The following is a 9,415-nucleotide window of genomic DNA, read 5'->3' on the forward strand; positions in this document are numbered from 1 at the left end:
AGAATCAGCTACACCTGCAACCTCCCCGATTGCAAAAAAGGCAAATAATGGCCACTCCCAGTCTCCATAGGTAATCCACTGTGGTACTTCCAGGCATCCGCTCATTCACATTGTTGTCCTCTGGACACTGCTCAGTCACTCTTCCCTTTGCTGGTGAGCTGTGCCCCCGACACTCCCAGGTGAGACTTCCCAGTGCTGCTGAGGACAGGCTCTTACAAACAATATTTCCCAAGCAATGCAACTCTTACCAATGCACTTATAAAGTATTTTCATGTTATCTTCATTGCATTGGTAGTTGCACTTCCATAATTCTGGTTTTGTCTGTATTTGCCTATGCTATATATTCACCTTTAGTGGGGTAACCTACTTATGACTGTCTTTGTGCTTCCTTTGTGAGTTTGAGGACACTGAAGAGCTCGATTTAACAAAGTGATTCTTACTACCCTTCCTAATACTACTTCTGCATTGGGACATATTATGCCCTTCATTTCATTTATACAGAGACCTGGTCATTCCTGCTAATGCTTTTCTTTGGTTTGTTTCCTATGAAATTCTTCTTATTGTTAATCTTATTATATAGAAATCTCCTTTTTTCAAGTCCATTGTCATTTTTTTCCTTTCCCTCTTTCCCTTTGCAAGGACTGTGGATTCTCATCATGGTGTAATTACCAGACACTTACATCACTCCTATTTCCTGTACTCCACACTTCAAAATAAATATATTCATGCCCATCAACATTTCACTTTTTTTCCTGACAGTTCTTTCTGAAGCACTTTACCCTTCTGTACAAACAGTCCAGTCTCAAATTATTCAGCCAAATCTCTGTGGTTCTCATAATCTTGAGAACATATTAAGTGTTACATGGCCCCATATTACTTGCATTTAAGGTGTTCTTCAGACCTTCCTTTTATATCTCTCACTCTGTTTTGATAGCCTTGCCCTTTCTACTGTTTATATCCTGTTCACATTGAGATAATTTATGTTTATACAGCGGTGCAAGATGTGGTGTTGCAGAGAGGGAACTTGGACAAAAAGTACAAACCAAGAAGATTAGAGGGACACAGCTTTGTGAGCAATCATCCTAAACAAGAGGCACCATGGTAAAGGGGATAAGAGGGGCGAACTATGTAGGCATGTGTTGGGATGGGAACAAAGCATGACACTGACTGTTCAGCAAGTTCCCAGCACAATTTTTGTACTGTGGGGCTTCACCATCAGCCCCCTTTGATCCTCATTTAAACCCTTCTTGCTAGCTTAGCCAACAGGAGCACAAAAAGGGTAAGCAGATGTATCCAGGAGTTCACGGTACTAATGCTTGATGGCCAGGGTCAATGAAGCTACACCACCTGTGCAACCCTGTTCCCTACCCAGGAGATATAGCCCTTGAATGCCTTTGTCTTGGATGAGGAAAATCTTACCTGAATCATCCCTGTTCCCAGAACTTGATACTCAGTTTTGACCTGTTAAGCTTAATTCTTGGCCAGATTCTTAGTGCCTGTCCGGGGGAGCAGGTAACAGCACCAGGAGCTCAGGTGAGCTACCTAAAATGGACACTGCCTCAGAAGCAGAGACACTCTGCTTTCTTTCTTCCTTGGAGCTCTCATTGTGAATTGCTCATCTGCTGTAAGACGTGGGCTCTGTCCTTCCTCAGGGAAGCTCACAGGTTGTTTCCACCCCACTGAGGGGCCTGCTCCTTCCCCTCTGTTGCTGCTATATATCTCCAGCGTCTTCATTTGGCTATCCTTGGAGGACTCCATATCCATTATATTGATGAAATTCTCCCAACCAGTGATGCATCTCAGCCTAGCCGCCTCCTCCGGTAGCCTTCACCCTCGTGGTACCTTGTTCTCGACCCCAACCAATGCTACCTCACAGTTCAATAAATCCCCACTGGGACTTGGGCAGAGATATCCCAAGCTGGTTTCATTTGCAGATTCCTCAAAGCAGAAGGAAGCTGAATCAGCAGCATGCCTGGCTCTGATGAGGCAGCACATCCCCACCTTTGTTCCCAGAGGGTCTCCTTGAAGGCTTTGCTCAGCCCCAGCCCCGCAGAAGTTGCCCCACGCATGAAGTGCTCCCAGCCATGGCGTCCATCTCCCCCAGGCACAGACATCTGACCTCTCCCACCGCACACAGACGGACCATACTGGCTTGCCTTCTTCATCACTGACAGAAGAGGCCTGTTGAGAAGTTCCCCCATTTGCTGCCAACAAGTCCTGGCCCCTGTTAGGTGCTGAGGTAATGCTGTTAAACTCCTGGGCTATTAAACTTGCCCAGGTCAAGATGATAGATTTTAGTTTCCCTTTTTCTTCTTGCAAGCAATGACATAATGGAACCAAATGGTTCTTCTGGAATAAACGATGCATATTCTAGAGATTACTTGTGTTTACACTACTTATTGCAAGACCTCCAAAGGAGATTAAAACTTGAGCTCTGTACTGAGGCACAGGAAAATTCACTTTCTTTCAGCATGCTGGTGTCTTCTAGCTAATTCTCATGACGTCTTAGGGTGGCATATGCATTAGAATTTATGAACTGCATATTTCAAAAACATATTTTTTCCTTCTAAATGCAGAGGAAGCAAATTTTTTACCTCTTTTGCTCATTGCTCAATACATATAAAGACATATCCACAATTTGCACAGCTCAAAATATATAATACTGTGTCAAAACAAAATAGGAAACCCAAGTCTTTTCTCAGCTATAGGCTGTTTAGAAAGTGTGATAGTATTATGACATGAAACAACCATCAAGCTGGCAGGCTGGCACTAGATTTTGTTTATTCACACACGTATGTAAATGCAGATAGCCCTAGGACCTGTGAAGCAGATGGTCTTAGAGCACTCTGTCATCTGGATGTACCTGCCCACCTGTAGGACATTGGAATAGGCATGATAAAACAAACTAGTCTCTAGGGCTTTGTTTATCACTGTCATCACAGATTCTGCTGCCTGGAGTGTTACATATAGCAGTCACTGGGTAAAAATCAGAAATAAGCCTGGGAGCAAAGCCCAGATGCCAAGATTCCCTCTTCAGACTGCAGCAGGACTCAGGTGCTCTTCATTTCCCTTCTCTGCTCATCAGAAGTCACAGCCAGGCGATCCCCACGGACCCTGGGGGGAGACCTGGGGCTCTGGGTCCCAGGTGTAAGGACAAACACTTTCCTGCAGGCATCCAAGCCCCAGAGCAGGGGCAGGCACTCATGTCCAGCCCCGTGCTCAGCCTTCCCTGGTCCCCAGCACTGCACAGCTCACTGCTTCGCCTCCTCACCTCCGGGGTTTGCCCTCCCGAGGCGTTTCACTGTCCCTGTTAGCTACGTCAGTAATAAGGTCTTGGAGCTTTGGGGATGGATTTTACTCCAAGTGCTTGAGAAAAAAGCCCAGCAGTGTTTAAGTTTTTTCTTATAACTGGTTCTCAACCTCTTTATTAAAAACTACTATTACAATATGCAATATGCATATCGTGCAATATGCGTATGGTGCATATGCATATATGCAGTATGTACATGGTGACTGACTTACAAAGTAAAGCCAAAGCAAAATTCACTGCACCATACACACAAATCTGCAGTGCCTGGGCAGCCCCATGTCCCACAGCTCAGCTGGGAACCTGGAAAACTGGCCTTTGAATGAAAACATCGTTCAAAAACCAGCACAAGTGACTGGAAGCTGATGCCATTTGTCTCGCTCCCTCCCGCCCGCCCAGCTTTGAATACAAAATGAGTTTCTGCTGCTCGGGCTTTCCTGACTCACTTTGCCCTGGCTGTGTAAAACCAGCAACAGGGCATCAGTCCAAGACCCCTGTCTCAAGTTTGATGAGTCCTCTAAATGGTGGGATTTACTGTTGCCATGCTAATATAAACCGAAGAAATGGAGAGTATGACCAGTGAAGACAAAACTGCTTCAGCTTTATAGTTTATAACCAGTTTGTTCTGCTGGGATGGGTTAAAAGAAATCACGCGCTTTCCCTAAGCAGGGATCAGACAATCCTGGCTCATTTTCCCCTGGTTTTAGCCCTTCTCTTCTCCACGTAGCCAGTGTTCAGACTGACACTGCTTTACATCACAGGGTGGAACTTTTACAGCCTGATAAGATACCAAGTGGCTCCCTTGAGAACAGTACCTCTCATAAATATTTGTCCCAGCAACTGTAGTAGCAAGAAGAGCAGCAAACTTCAGCTCATCAGGAATTCTTACTGATAGCTGAGTTTCCAGAGTACGTTTCCCTAAATAATCTCTGCATTTCCAACACTGGCTTCCGTAAAGCCTTTGACAAGGGTAGGAATTGGTAGCAGGGGACTGAATATTTGCATTGATTTTGACTAGCAATGAAGGTGTGTTATGTCTAAATATCAAATTCAGGGTTCGTTTTAGCATACATTCTTTTCAGAGGAACTGCCAGATGGCCATAAATGTAATTCCTGCTGGAAAAAATGTCACAAATCAGTTCTATTACTTCTCATCTCAGCAGGACCATGAGGTCTGGCTGCAGCCATGCCTTCCACTGGAAGTGTTATGAACTCCCAGAGAAGTGCTAGAAGTGGACTTGGGCCTTCTAAGGATCTGGCTATTTCATTTCAGAGTCAAGTTATATGGCTCACATCATAAACCTGAATCAATGCTGAGACCGACCTTTATCTATTGGAAGGAATTTTACACGCATTAGAGGCCAAGCTGAACGTAAATCTCATTTATTTCAATTACCTACTTTGGTGATCAAGACCTGGTCACACGGATGAGCCATTAGAAGATGAGGCCTATGGTCTGCGAGAGACGACTGTGCACATTTTGTGTTGCAGCCACCTACAATGAACATTATTTAAAGTACTAATTCCTGTGCTTAGAATAGAAAATGCCAGAAATACCGCATAATTTTAACTTCTGCCAGCAGTGGATAACCAGCTTTCATTGGCACACCATACACAAGCTGGGACCTCAAGAGACTATTTCTGTGACTAAATAGCTGTGGTATTGGGCTGTCGGTGTATGTACTTCATGTTCACTTCTTCTGTACTTCCAAAGATTGCAGTGCAACCATTTTAGCTCTTTTCCTGTCTCATTTGTGACTTATATGGAAATGCCTCCCTGAACATACACCTCTGTTTGCTTGACATTAATGGAAACTACATGACTTAATAACCTCCCTCATCTCCCACCTTAAAGCCTCAAACTTGCATCTGTCTCATTACCTGTCAAGTTAAAAGGGCAGTCAGTAGGATAAATTCATCAATTCAGAGCTACCTCTGCCTTTTTGCATCTCAAGGTCAGTGCAGCCAGAGGATGAACCAGCGCTTTTACCTCACAGTGCCCGTGAGCAGAGGTGCAGCAGTGCCAACGGCCGTCCTAGACCACCCGGATCCAGGACCAGCAAAGCTGAAACTAAATGCTGTGCATTCAGGGGTTAATTTCATGGTCAAAGACAACAGGAACACACGACAGACTTCCTCCTGAGGAGCCCGAGCACAAGGTTAAAGGTTTCCCTAAGAAACAGAAGCGCAAAGCCATTTCCTTTTACCCCAAGACTCCAGCGAGCTGTTGCAATCGCCTGGGCTCGGGTCAGAGCAGCGCCTTTAGTCCGCTTTCAGGTTTGCATTTCCTTTCCGTAGCTACTTCCCAGACCATATCCCCAGCAGAGGTACAGCAGGGCAGGGCTGAGCAAACAAGCGCTTGGCGCCCAGCAAGCTCGCTGCCGGGGCGCGGATTGTCCTCCCAGTCCAACGGGAGACCAGCATACTTCAGTAGCACGTCTATAAAGGAAAAACCAACTTGTTGAAGAACAGTTTGCCTGAACTTCTTGGTTTTAATGGGTCTTCTGTAAGTGCTGAGTGGACCCAGCAGTTCATGGGATATTGAATAAACTATATCAGTTACTAGTTAATGATAAATTTGCGTTTAGCTAATGCATTATAGGAGTTCCATGTATTTTGCAGACTTGGATTAATCCAATTCTGCAAGATCTCTGTAAGAAAAAATATCTCCTTTCCACAAAAGTAGTGCTGCCACCAGTTCCAGGAATTCAAAAACCATGATTCAGGCCCCAAAATACCATGATAGGCTTAAAAAGGTTTTAATAAGAACAACAAGATGAATGAATGTCTTTTTATACACCTTTTGCTGTGTGACTCATAATGTTTCTTTATAGTTGTGAAGATTAGACTTCTTTTGAACAAAAGGAAACTTCTCACGTATTCGTAGAATTGTAGAAGCTATCAAACAAAAACTAAGATTGTTTCAACACAGCGTGCTGAGAAACAAAAATATAACTTTGTCTGAACTTTCTACGTATTCTTCAAATGAATTAGTATGCTGTTTGGAACTACAGAGATATTTAGCTCCTATCTTTAACTAATCTAAAGGATAAAGAGGTTGTTATCAGTCTAAGGACTTTGAGTTATGTTCGTGAAACAGTAGTGCTGGTAGTAAATTTTCATTAATTACTTTTGCTGGGAAGTTATACAGCACCATGAGCAACTAATGTAGAAAGAGAAGCAATGCACGTCCAACACCTTTGATGTTCGTGCAAGCTACTGTGACAAGATCACAGAGAGGAGAGATGGGATGAGGACAGGGTGTTGCTCTTTGTGGTAGCTGGTTGGGTTTTTTTGATAAAACTGGAGGGGTTTTTTTGTCCTTTATTGCCCAAAACATGTTTAGCTGCATTCCTATTTATTTTGGAATAATTTTAATGTTTAGTTCAGTCCTCAGAGCTCTGCCTTTGATAGGTTTTTGCTGAATTTCTCTTAGCCTTAATCTATTTGCATCTTTTGATTATGGTGATGCATTACTGTGGAAAAGTGTCTACTACTTTTTTTTTTTACTTCTCATATTTCGAAACTAAGAAAAGCTGACCAGGAGGCATGTCCATCACTGTAAGTCTTGTGGCAGTGGTTTAGGGGGGCAGCTGTTCACCAGCCTGCGCCCTGCACAGGCACCTCCGGGTGGGTGCTGCTGTGCACCCTCTCGCCCCAGCCAGCTGTGCCGGAGGGAGGGCATTCCTGTTCAGCCTCAGCTGCTGTAAGTGCAAACTCTGGCATCTTATGTCCAGGTCAACTTCATTTACAGCACCGAGCAGCGCTTTGCGCCACACTGACCGAGACATGCGGACGTCTTCCTTCTACTCTGCTGCAAAGTCAGCGATTTCCACTGGAGTGGGCAGCAAAGGAGGAATAATTTCAACCTCTGGGGGAAAGAGCACCTTTGTCAGACATTGACACTTTTGTTAATCCTCTCTTAAATGACAGTTTTATTTTAAAGGTCTTTTTTTACTAAGAATTGAATTATGTTTACTTAAAAAATGCAAATCAGGTATTTTATTAATCCCTGTTAAGTAAGAGTCCTTTTGCTTCCAGTGACACCTTAACTCAAAAAGAAATAAGGAAACACAAGGCTATTATTGCATTTGCTATTCTGGTTATTTTTAAAAGCAGGCATGAGAGAAGTAGCAGGTTTTGACAATGGTATAGCTTTTCAGGTAAAAATAAAAGCTGGACTTGTGTGTATATAGTTTGACTACAACAGGATTTTTACAACTAATTCCTACGAAGTACTAATTACTCTTACAGTTGGTAACTTCATGTCACTGCAAGTTTTTACTAAATTAAACTTGGTGAGCATGACAGAAGCAAATTTATTGTCCTTATTTTCTTTTTGTTCTTTATTTTTTGGCTGCTTATGGAATCCAGTTTTAAATATGCTGCATTTGCAGACTTTCTGCTATATTTTAAGAGTGAATGTCAGTTTTGATGGGTTTAGGTTTGTTTTTCTTTGCTTTTAATATCTAGCTACTATGGAAGTTATGTGGGTATATTTTTATGTAGATAATTTCTAGGTTACTTGCAGAAAGGAAAGCAGTTTGTTGAGTAAGCACAAGTATTTGACATAGTAGAAATGCTGCGAAGGACACATGGAAGGGAATGTTACATATATGTTAAATAAGTTCTATTTAAATAGCATGCCATTATTGTCCATTATAAATAATAAAGATTTTATACATATAACATATAAACGCATGCGTTCTTAATTTATTTGTAAACATTAGTTCTTTATCTCTTATATGGCTAATATAAACACTTTACTTTGTATCTTTAACACAGTTCCATGTATCTGTAGTATTGTTCTAAATTTTTGTTACTAATTTTTACCCAATCTAAAAAAAAACCCACTTGGCAAAGATGTCATCAGAGGTCTCCCAGAAACATATTTTCATGCCATTGGAGATTTTTGTAGGTGACTTTTGCTTCTGTATTTAGACGACAGTGACTATTGTGTGAGGACCTACACAAGATGCAGATTATGACTGCAATCAAGAATTGCATTTACGGTGGTTTCTACTGATTGTTGAAAGCTGGAGTTCAGTCAATCGCTGGGGAAGTTCTCTTGGCCACAAAGCAAGCGGCTGGCTTTTTCTTGGAAGATTAAAGTTATTTAAGAGGAGGAACAAAGTTTCTGGATGAATGGCAGATACATTATTTTATGAGAGAGAGAATTCAGTTCTGAGGACAAGAGCTGTGATCATCCTGTGTGCCCCCAGGAGGGCTTCCAGGAGGAAGGTGTGGGACCAGCCGTACCGGTGACAACGCGGGCACGGCTGTCGCCCACAGGAGCCAGCACGGCTGAGCTAAGCGAGCATCTGGCACAGAGCAAGCCTGTTCTCCCCTTCATCTGCTGCTGCTGTCTCACCGCTTCCAAGTCGGATGCTGGCCCTGCGCATTGCTACCAATTCAAATAATAATTGGTCTCAGTCCTGCCATTGCCTTACTATCTTCATAGGCAGAAAGGAAACTTTCTGGCTGGCTATGTTATGGTTCCAAGCCACATCTAACTCTCATTTACAAGCATTTCGAAAGGGAAGACTCACAAGAGGAAGGCAAGAAAAGGCAAAAACAAAAGAAAGAAGAGAAAATGCAACGCTCCTAGGGCCCTTAATTATATTGGCTTGGGAGAATTCAAAGCCAACAGGTCACTGGCTCGCTCCTTTATTTTTCCTTCCAAACAGAGCATACTCGTATGCCCCGAAAGGTCCTTGCTTGCTTGCCAGTTTGACAAGGAGTCTGTAGTTGTTCCTTGTATATGTCCTGTTCGCTGAGCAGCCATGGACTGGCAGGGGTCAGCTCCAGCTGAGCCATAGAGCCAAGGGGCTGTTGTCAGACCAGCTATTTGGTAGCCAGGCAGCTGGGCAGCGCCTCTGGCTGCGGGTTTTTGCTGATCACTTTCGATGCAAAGTCCTGTTGCAAAACAGCAAAGATGACAAGGAGAGAGAAGCCATATGAAGTGAGCAGCGTTAGTGTTACTTACGCAGCCCGGGATGGCAGGACCTCAGCAGGCAGAGCAGGGGGATAGCAGCACGTGCTCTTCCAGGGGATATTCAGAGGTGCTGTGCAGGGAGGCTTCTGCTATGCTAAAATCCTTGCAGATCT

Source organism: Mycteria americana, chromosome 2 (genome assembly GCF_035582795.1).
Source record: "Mycteria americana isolate JAX WOST 10 ecotype Jacksonville Zoo and Gardens chromosome 2, USCA_MyAme_1.0, whole genome shotgun sequence".
Classification (NCBI taxonomy): domain Eukaryota; kingdom Metazoa; phylum Chordata; class Aves; order Ciconiiformes; family Ciconiidae; genus Mycteria; species Mycteria americana.